This window comes from Capsicum annuum, chromosome 9 (genome assembly GCF_002878395.1).
Source record: "Capsicum annuum cultivar UCD-10X-F1 chromosome 9, UCD10Xv1.1, whole genome shotgun sequence".
Lineage (NCBI taxonomy): Eukaryota > Viridiplantae > Streptophyta > Magnoliopsida > Solanales > Solanaceae > Capsicum > Capsicum annuum.
In genome coordinates, this window is record NC_061119.1 from 3,943,134 (window position 1) to 3,953,763 (window position 10,630).

Here is a 10,630-nt window from a genome sequence, read left to right on the forward strand (position 1 = left end):
TTAGTTGTTTGCTATACTAAATATTTTGTAAATATTTTCTGAATTTTATCTTGATCTCTTTTTTGTTAAATATTGAAATTCAACTCTCATCATACACTACACTCGATAATTGAATTTAATAATGTCATAAAGATTTTTATATTGAGAATCAAATAAAGAAAAAAATATTTTTGCAACATTTACTAATTAGGCAAGCACATGTAGGGGAATTTTCATATCTCAATTGGTTACTTTCACCTTGTTGATCAGAATTTGATTTTGATACGTAGATTATTTTATTTCAAATTATGTCCTCACTTGTTTACTACAACGTGGAAATGTTAATAAGTATACTAGAAAATCAGCTATTTGGTTTTCTCTCTCTTCTCCCTTTTCTCTCTCCTCCCCTTTCGCAATTTTCACTGCTCTCGCCGGCGGAATAAAGTTTCTGCCGGCTCGATCCCGATTTCGTAGTCAGTATGCTGCACTGGACACAGGCAACTAGATCTAACTCCGGCATGTCTAGATTACCAGACTTTGCTCAACCAAATCTAATTCCGGCGAAGGTCTAGTGATAATATTTCGACGACCAATTTCTGCATTAATTTGTCGGAATCCAACATACCACACAAAAGAAGAGGACTTGGTCTACAAGCATAACACGGTGACTTCTAACCTTTGCTATTTATTTTTTCTTTTCTTCTTCTTCTTTCTTTCTTATTATGTACTGTCTCTTGACTTGTTTTTAATTTGTGGGATTGACTGTTTTCTTGTATTGGTGACTTGTATTGCTATCTTGTTATTTGTTTTGTTGTTCTTGTTGTTAGGCCAAATAGTGAGCTTTGTGTGTGCCTTCTATCCCCTTATGTTGTTTTTGTTTCTTTCTTTGTTTCTATTTTTTGAGTAGTGGCTTTGGGCGTTAATGTTAGGATAGGGTCATATACGAGGGGGTTGAGGCTTAGGTCAATTTTGGGGGTGGAGGAAGAGGGGATGACTTGTTTGGAGGTAAGGGAAGAGGGAAGGACTGGGTTGGGAGTGGGGACAAGGTCCGATGTTAGGACAAATTTAGGGTATGAACTGAGGGGTAGTAGAGGTAGGCGAGATGTAAGAGTTATTAGGTTGAGGGTTGGGTCTTGGAATATAGGGACCCTGCAGGGTAAGTCCATAGAGCTTGTGAAGATTCTTAGAAAGAGAAGGATCAATATTGCGTGTGTCCTCAGACCAAGTGGGTAAGGTCTAAGGCTAGGGATGTGGATGGTTACAAGTTGTGGTACTCAAGTAGTGAGAGGCGTAGGAATGAAGTAGGCATCTTAGTAGATGAAGAACTTAGCAATAGGTTGATGACTATTAAGTTGGTCATTAGAGGGTTTACTCTGAATGTGTGTAGTGTTTATAAGCTACAGGTGGGCTTGGATGAGGAGGAAAAGAAGAAATTTTGGGAGGTTTTAGAGAAGGTGGTGAGAGGCGTGCCTTTCTCCAAGAAGATTGTTGTAGAAGGGGATTTCAATGGGCACATCGGGGTGTTACCGGGAGGCTATGGCTAATGTACATGGAGGTTTTGGTTTTGGGAAGAAGAATGAAGAGAGAGTTGCTCTGTTGGATTTTGAGAGGACGTTTGGGATGTGTAAGACCTCGAGTCTGTACCTCGTATGCCACATGGTGCTCACGACCCCAAAGGACCACAAGCTAACCCATGACTGGTACCTGCTGTGAGCACTGAATAATAATACTAAAAACATATGCGGAAGAATAAATGAAATGCCATAAGGTTCTCAAATTACTGAAATAATAAGTGAATGTACTGATAATAACATATGAAAAACTAAAAAATTAATTGTGCTAGTCTGAAAGCCTCTAATTGTCTGAATATGGAGTTGATGAGATAAGTCCCCAACTAACTCTGACTACTGAATATACTGAAAACTGAAATACTAAAATGATAACTCTGTCCTCGATCTATGAGGACTCATCACTAAATCTGCTGCTGATAGTCTGGGCTGCTAAGTACGATCAAGAGCCTGTGTGTATGAACCTGTGATATAAGACATCATAGAACATAAGAAAGGTATGCGTCAATACTTTGAATATACTGGTATGCTAAGTGAGGTAGGCTGTTATGCATGGGTTCATATGCATAAACAATAACTGACTGAGTAACATGAATATAACTAAATGAGAGTACATGCATAAATACATAAACTGTAACTACGATCGTGTTAACACTGGATGTTGAGTTATGAGTATTGGTATACTAATATCTGAGTTTACTGATACTATAATACTGATAGTTGAGTGATTATTGATGAAAGTCCTAACTTTGAAAAACTGATCCGAGTTCTATACTGAGATGGATGACTGTATCTGACAGTCCTGATTCTATAGAACTAAATTGAGCCTATACTAAGAATGAAACTGAAACTGCGGGAATTAATCATCTAACGGACATGCCCCTCGTCGAATGGATTGGGATCCAATCTATAACCCTAGTTGGAAGGGTGTCAGTATCGTGCCACGGGTAAATACAAAGATGTGAGTTAACCCTCTCTGATAGGAAGACATTTCATCATCCCTCGCTGGCAGGAAAACTCATATGAGATGTATCAACCCTAGTCTGGCAGAAAGATATCTCAACCTACGCTGGCTACGTAGTTCTGTAATGCAGGGATTGCTACTAAGGGTCAAACCCTCTACTGGCAGGACTTCCCCCATCCCTGGGTTTGCTCGGTGCTAATTCCTACTTTCAGCTAAATAGACACTGAACTGATTTCTAGACTGTACTAGGCTTGACTGAACTGTTACTGATCGTGTTGTCTAATTGAACTGAGTTGAGTTTACTGGGTTCCGCTGATTGATGGAATACTACTGAGTTCTATTAACTGACTGAGTTTACTGAGTTCTGAACTGAATACTGAACTGAGACTGTGACTGGTTACTGAATACTATTGTTTGTGGCACTATTGAGACTATTCTGTAACTACTGTAAATCTAAGTAAAAAACTAGATTATTTGATTATTGAATACCCCCAGGACTAGATAGCATGAGAATTAAAGTATAAACTTGAAAAGAATAACAATGTTCACTTGTTCATAATTCATTCATAGAGACATTTTATCAAACACTTGTAAGATATAAGCTTGTACATATGCTAGCATGTAATGATTTTCACATTTAATTCACATGAGCAAAACATCAAGCACTTGGGGAACATAATCTATGCATATGATGCTAAACAACATGTAGGCATCACAAATCTCAAATTCCAATCTACCATTTTAAGGGTTTTAGCATGAGTTCACATGATACTACACACATGGTAAATAATTTCACATGAAACTTGTAATAAACCATGGATTAGAAACCCAATTAACATCATACTCATGAATACACTCAAATCCAACATGGAATTCATGAAATCAATTAACTTGTAGTTTAAAAGAGTTTCTTGAACTCCAAGGGTGGAAGGAAACCCTTAGATGAACACTTCACATACCTGGGTGCTTGAATTAGTGAAGGTTGATGGAATGTTCTTGAAGATTAAATTTGAATTTAGATCACCTAGGGATTTTTCTTGAGTAAATTTGAGAGAAATAATGAGTTTTTACCTTTTGGATGGCTTAATTACGTGTTTTGGGGTTGAATAGAAGTGGAAAAACGATCATTACCCCTCTGGTCGCGACTAGGGGTGTGCGAAAACCGAATCGACTGATAAACCGAACCAACAAAAATATTATTAGGTTATTGGTATTGGGTAAACAGTTTTTTTATTGATTTTTTAAAAAAATTTATTAGGTAAGCGGTTCGGTTTTGGTTTTAGCTTATTGGGTTATTGGTTAAACCAATAACCCAATAAGAATACAATAAGTTATTGTTTTACTCCTATTTGTGTTTTATATATAAATATTTATATTACTAATATATACACACACACTACTTATTCACAATTCAGAGATTCACAAAGTATTAACCTATTCAGGACAACAAAGGCAAAATACAAAGCTCGAGTATTGTCGCATTGGAAAGCTTGAAGTATTTAATAGCTTCCAACAATTAGGATTCAGTTTTTTTAGAACTAACATTCAGTTCAATTTTGAAGATTCTTGTAAACTAAAATGCATTGCGTATGATTTTGGCAACAGCTAAGATTTTTTTTTTATGTTAGTTGTTGCTATTTTATCTAATAAGCATTTTCTTACTGGTTAAATTGAAAATCGATCTGTTAACCACCAAAAATTGATAAACTGAAAATCGATAAGAAAATATTTTATTGGTTGGTTATTGGTTTTTCATATGTAAAAATCAAAAACCGATAAACCGAACCAATAACACATAAAACCAAACCGAACCGACCGATGCACACCCCTAGTCGCGACTTTCATTGAGCTGAAATTGTGCCCAGTGACGCGTAGACCGATGCACCTCATCGATGGCATCAATGCGATTACCAACGCACCACATCAAGTTTGTGTTGGTTCACTGGAATTGCACTGAAAGCTGGGAGAAAAATATCTGTCGACGCAATGGGCGATGGGGTACGTCAAGATCGCGTCCACCCACTGTTTCGGTCATCCAAACTTGATTCAAATTTGGTTCAAAAAATCCTATTGACACACCTGATCATGATTCAATCCAGAGATTGACATCTTAAGGTCATAAGGGTCGTGCAATAAGATCACCAACTTATGAAGGCTAAAATAGTTCTAAGTGTAAACACTTAGCTGAAATTTCCTAAGTCTGGGACCTCTTTTCATGCTCTAAAAGATTGAGCTAAGCTTAGAATATTGCAGGGTCATACTAATAGACTGAACTTACTTTCTGGGCATGCATAACTGAAACATGATTTCATGACTGAAACTACTGATATACTGAGTTTTCATACTGAACATGTATGACTGAAGCATGGATGAATTCTGAAGACATGACATATGAATTAGTTGTTTCATGAGGGTATGCATGATATGAGAATGCTATGCAACTGAACGGATATCTAACTCATAAGGGAATCTGAATATGAAACTGAGTAAATTCAAGGAAAACTATTATGTTGACCTGGATTTGAGTTTGCAGAGAAGAGGTAAGGATACTTGGTCCACATATCTGCTTCTGCTTCCCAAGTATCTCTCTCAATGGATTGATTCTGCTAAAAAATTTTGACTAGAGGGACTTCTTTGTTCCTCAGTCTGCGAACCTGATGATCAAGGATTTTGATGGAAACCTCTTCATAAGAGAGACTCTTCTGGACATCTACGCCCTCTATAGGGACTACGGCTGCTAGGACACCCACACATTTTCTTTGCAAGGAGACATGAAACACTGAAACTAAATTTGAAGGCAACTCAATCTCGTAAGCTACCTTTTTGAAATGGATCAAAATTAGATATGGACAGACATATCGGGGGACTGAGCTTCCCCTTCTTACTAAACCTTTTCACTCTCTTCATATGAGAGATTTTCAAATATACATAGTCACCAACCTCAAACTGGAGATCCTTTCTTTGCACATCTGCGTACGATTTCTGCTGGATCTGAGCTTTCTTAAGCCTTTCCCTAATCATCTAAACTTTCTCTAAGGTATCAAATACCAAGTTAAGCCCTACCACTATGGCCTCACCCACTTCAAACCAACTAATGGGAGTATTACATCTCCTCTTATAGAGTGCCTCAAATAGAGCCATTTGAATGCTGGAATGATAGTTGTTATTATATGCAAACTTAATCAAAGGCAAGTGGTCATCTCAACTACCCTTAATGTAAATGAAATACGCTCTTAGCATTTCTTATAGAGTCTGAATGATCCTTTCTGCTTGACCATCTGTCTGAGGGTGAAAGGTTGTACTGAGGCGAACTTGGGTACCAAGACCCTTTTGAAAGACTTTCCAGAAATAAGAGGTAAACTGTGTACTTCTATCTTAAATGATGGATAATGAAACTCTGTGCAATCTGACCAACTCTCTGACATAGAGTTTGACATAATCCTCAGCTAAATAGGAAGTATGGACTGGAAAGAAGTGAGCGGATTTGGTCATCCTGTCTACAATGACCCAAATCGAATCATGCTGATGACGAGTACAAGGCAAGCCCATCATAAAGTCCATGTTCACTTCTTCCCATTTCCAAGTGGGAATACAATCTTAACCTGCTGACATGTTGAGCATTTAGCTACAAACTCTACAATATTTCTCTTCATCCCACTCCACCAATAGACTTCTCACAAGTCGCGGTACATCTTGGTGGCCTCTGGGTGAATCGATTAGCGCGCACCATGCGCTTCTGTGAGAATCCGCTACCTCAAGTCATCCAATAACCAATGTGCCGCGTCGAGTTCATGTTGGTTCACTAGAATTGCACTAAAAGCTAGGAGAAAAATATCTATCAATGCGATGGGCGATGCGGCGTGTCGAGATCGCATCGATCCACTATTTTGGTCATCCAAACTCGATTCAAACGAGATTCAAAAAATCTAAAACTTACCCGAAATGACCTATTAACACACCTGATTATGATTCAATCCAAATATCAACATCTTAAGGTCACAAGGGTCATGAAATAAGATCCCCAACTTATGAAGGCTAAAATAGTTCTAACTATAAACACTAGCTGAAATTTCCTATGTTTAGGACCTTTTTTCATTCTATAAAAGACTAAGTTAAGATTATAATTTTGTGGGGTCTTACGGGATGGTGGTAGTGAACTCAAGATTTCTAAAGAAGGAAGATCACTTGGTTACCTTCCGAAGCATGGTAGCCAAGACTCAAATTGAATTTTTGCATCTTAGAAAAAGGGATAGGGTGTTATGTAAGGATTATCAGGTCATTCCGGGTGAGAATATTTTGACCCAGCATAGGCTTATAGAGATGGACTTGGGTATAAAGAAGTATAAGAAAAAAAGTGGTGAGGAGGGTCGACCCAGAATAAAGTGGGGTGGCTTGATGTCGGTGATGCACTGAAGATAGAAGAGAAGGTGGTAGGAATGAGGGTGTGGGAGTATAGGGGGACATGGATGGTATATGGGATAGGGATGCTAGGTTGTAACACCCCGTATTCAAGTACGTGTATTGGTCTTATTTATATGGAATTAATTTTTTTATTTTATTTATACCAGAATTTGCCCGCCGATGGTTCCATGCGAAGGTTATTGAATAAGATTTTCAACAATATAAATATTTTAAAAAACGAATAGGTTTCAGATATAATCAAGCACATTCAAAACTATAAAATAGTGGCCGGGATATTTGGGAATAGTAAATGTGCAGGAAAATTTCCTGCACACAAACTACTGAGGCCAGCCGAATTTTTGGGTCAAATTCAAATGATCATAACTCCCCTAATATAATAAGATGGGAGAGCTGTGACCTATGAAAAGAAATATCTTTGAGTCTTCTTTACAATGAAATTGGTTTCATCCAAATCCAACGTTTGAGTAAGGAGTTATACTCGTTTTACTTTAGCCTATCAAAATAGATTTTTAGGGTCAACTTCAAACGACCATAACTCCTTGTACAGGACTAAATGGGTGGCCTACTTTATATGAAATGAAATCCCTTTGAATTATCCTTCCAACAATACCAATTTCACCGAAATCCGATATTGGAGCAAAGAGTTATGGTCGATCTACTTTAGCTTATCAAAATAGTCCACCAAAGGACAGATTTGACATTATTTAAATTTTAAAGGCATTTTGGTCATTTCCTATTATATTATGGACGGGAATATGTGTATATATACATGTATATGAGTTCAAAAACTCATTTTCATCATCAATCATAGAGAAAGAACAAACCCTAGCCAAATTTGACCTTTAAATTACTTTTGATTCAACCGTAGAAATTCCAAAGTAATCCGATAACTATGTTTGTCATCTCGAGAGCTTCGAACGGCACCTATTATTTGTACAAACAGGATTGCATAATCAAGAGGTGAATTCGAAGGTATGAATATTGTTTTCCTTTGTTCTTTTCCATAGTATATATGTGATAGAGGATTATATGTATTGGTTGTTATTGAAAGGTGATGGAAATAGGGTTATGGACTATTTTTCATGGTTTGGTTGTATTGAATTATGGAAGGTGGATATGGTAATTGAGTTATGGAAGGTGGATATGGAAATATACTATTAAATTGATGATTATTTATGTCTATGGCTCAATTTGGTTTAATGGATTGGTTGGAAGGATAAATGAATCCAAACTTGATATTGGAGGATGTTGTATGAATATGCATGGTATGTGAATGTAATTGGAGTATAAGAGGGTTAAAGTGACACCCTTTATGGTGTAATTAAGGCTTACTACTTAACCGCTAGTTTGGTAATTTCAAATAATTGAATTGTGACATTTGGTTGCTAACACTATATTGCTATATATGTTCATTGTAGATAAGTAATCCAAAAAGATGGGAAGTCTATTTGGGACTAGTATTGAAGGTTGACAGTCAGGTATGTAAAGCATACTCTATACCATATCTTTGGCATGAAAGTGAAAAATTGTTCTATTAAGAAAGTTTCCAAAGTTATTCAATAACATGTGATCCATAATGGTTTTGTATGATGTCCTATGTTACCAATGAACTTGTTTCCACCCTACAAGATGTCCATTCCAATACTTACTTGTCTTCTAAATCTTACATATTTTTTGCACTAATGAATGTCAAAAGGTATCCAGTTACTCAAACAAGATCCATGTGCTATTAATGACTCCTAAACATTTCATTGATATACCAATAAGTTCCTACTTCATTGTTATGGCATTGATGAGTCCAAAACACTTCATTAATGTGCCAATGAGTTCTTAATTCATTGTTATTGCATTGATGGTCTATTTATATGTCTCTTATTGATGTATCATTGTTTCAAAGTATCAAAAATGCGGTGGCGACCGAAATAACAATCTCAAAGATTAATTGAACTAAGTGATGAAAGTTCTTTCTTATCGGGTGGTATCCCAGGGGCATAAGCCTATCATGGGTCGATCCCTATTTATGTGTTTATGGGTGGTATCCTAGGGGCATAAGCCTATCATGGGTCGATCCCAGTTGATATGTACTGGAGGCATCCTAATGGTCACAGTACAGTACAGTAATGATTACAAAGATGATAAGAACAAAGGTAAAGTGATTGAATAAATAGAATGTACAGGTTGTCACAAGTTCTAATAAGTGTGGTCCACTCCTATTATGATTTATTCACTTGTTTTTTATTTCTATTGAGCTCCTATATCATATGTGATTATCTACAGCTTTACATACTCAGTACATATTTCGTACTGACGTCCCCCATGGGGGACCTGCATTTCATGCTGCATGCACAGGTACCTCAACTCATACATTGCACAAGTAGGAGCTAGGATATCTAGCTGCTTTTGGTGAGCTCCAGTTTGCTTCGGGGCTTTCTGTGTCATATCCAGTCACTTTTGGTAATGTATAGAAGTTAGTTATATGGCGATGTGTATCCCGACCTTAGTTAAACTCTGTGTATTATTTAGAGGCTTTGTAGACCTAATGTACAGTCAAGGTGGTGTTTTTTTAATAGACGTGATGGCTCCAACGGCCAAGTATTGTATATACATATATATGTATGCTCGAGCTTATACAGGTGATTATTTCCTTTTATATGCGACATGATGTTGTCTGACTTTCGGGTTGTCATAGAGGTATGCATGGAAAGTATAAGTTTATGAGCTGGTTCTCCTGGCCCTCCTCAATTACGGGTGCCAGTCCGCCCCAATAGGATTTGAGGCGTGACAAAAGTGGTATCACAGAAGTTTGTCCTAGTGAGTCTACACAGCCGTGTCTACGTAGAGTCTTATTTATCGATGTGTCGTGCACCGCATCTATAAATAGGAGGCTATGGACATTTAGGAATTGTTTCTTTTCTTCATGTCTTAGATCGTGTGATAGAGCCTATATTGTATATGAAGTCATAGTTGACCGTTGAATTCGTTTGTTTCTCTTATTATAGTAATGATGCTGGTTACCAGAAGCAAGAATACCGGTAACAAGTAGATGTGGCTGCCGAAGAGGGGACTAGTAAGTCACCCATTATACCAGTTAATCAAAGTGAGGCTCCAGTTGATCATGCATCAGAAACTTCTTCCACTTCAGAAGAAATAAGGGGAAGGAGAATTATATTCCCAGAGCCACATATTAATGCTGCTGATCAAGATCTTAGAAATGCAGTGCAACTTTTGACTCGTATAGTTGCTGGGCAAGCTTAAGGGCAATCCATTCCTACCACGGGTCCTAGTGGTACAGATAGAGCAGCTAGCCTTTGAACACAGGATTTTCTTAAGATGGATCCTCCCACTTTTACTGCATCAGATCTTAACGAGGACCCACAGGACTTTATTGATCAAATTCAAAGGGCCTTAGATGTTATGCATGTAACTGGTAGAGAGACAGTGGATTTAGTAGCGTATAGATTTAAAAGGGAGGCTATATATTGGTACAAGGACTGAAAATGATCTAGGGGTATTGATGCAACCCCAGCTACTTGGAAAGAGTTCAAAAAGGCATTTCTTGATCATTATCTTCCATTCAAGACTCGTCAGGACCGTGCAAATCAATTTTTAAATCTTCGTCAGGGGAATATGAGCGTGAGGGAGTACAGTCTCTGATTTAATTCCTTGTAGAGATATGCTCCTAATATTGTAGCTACTA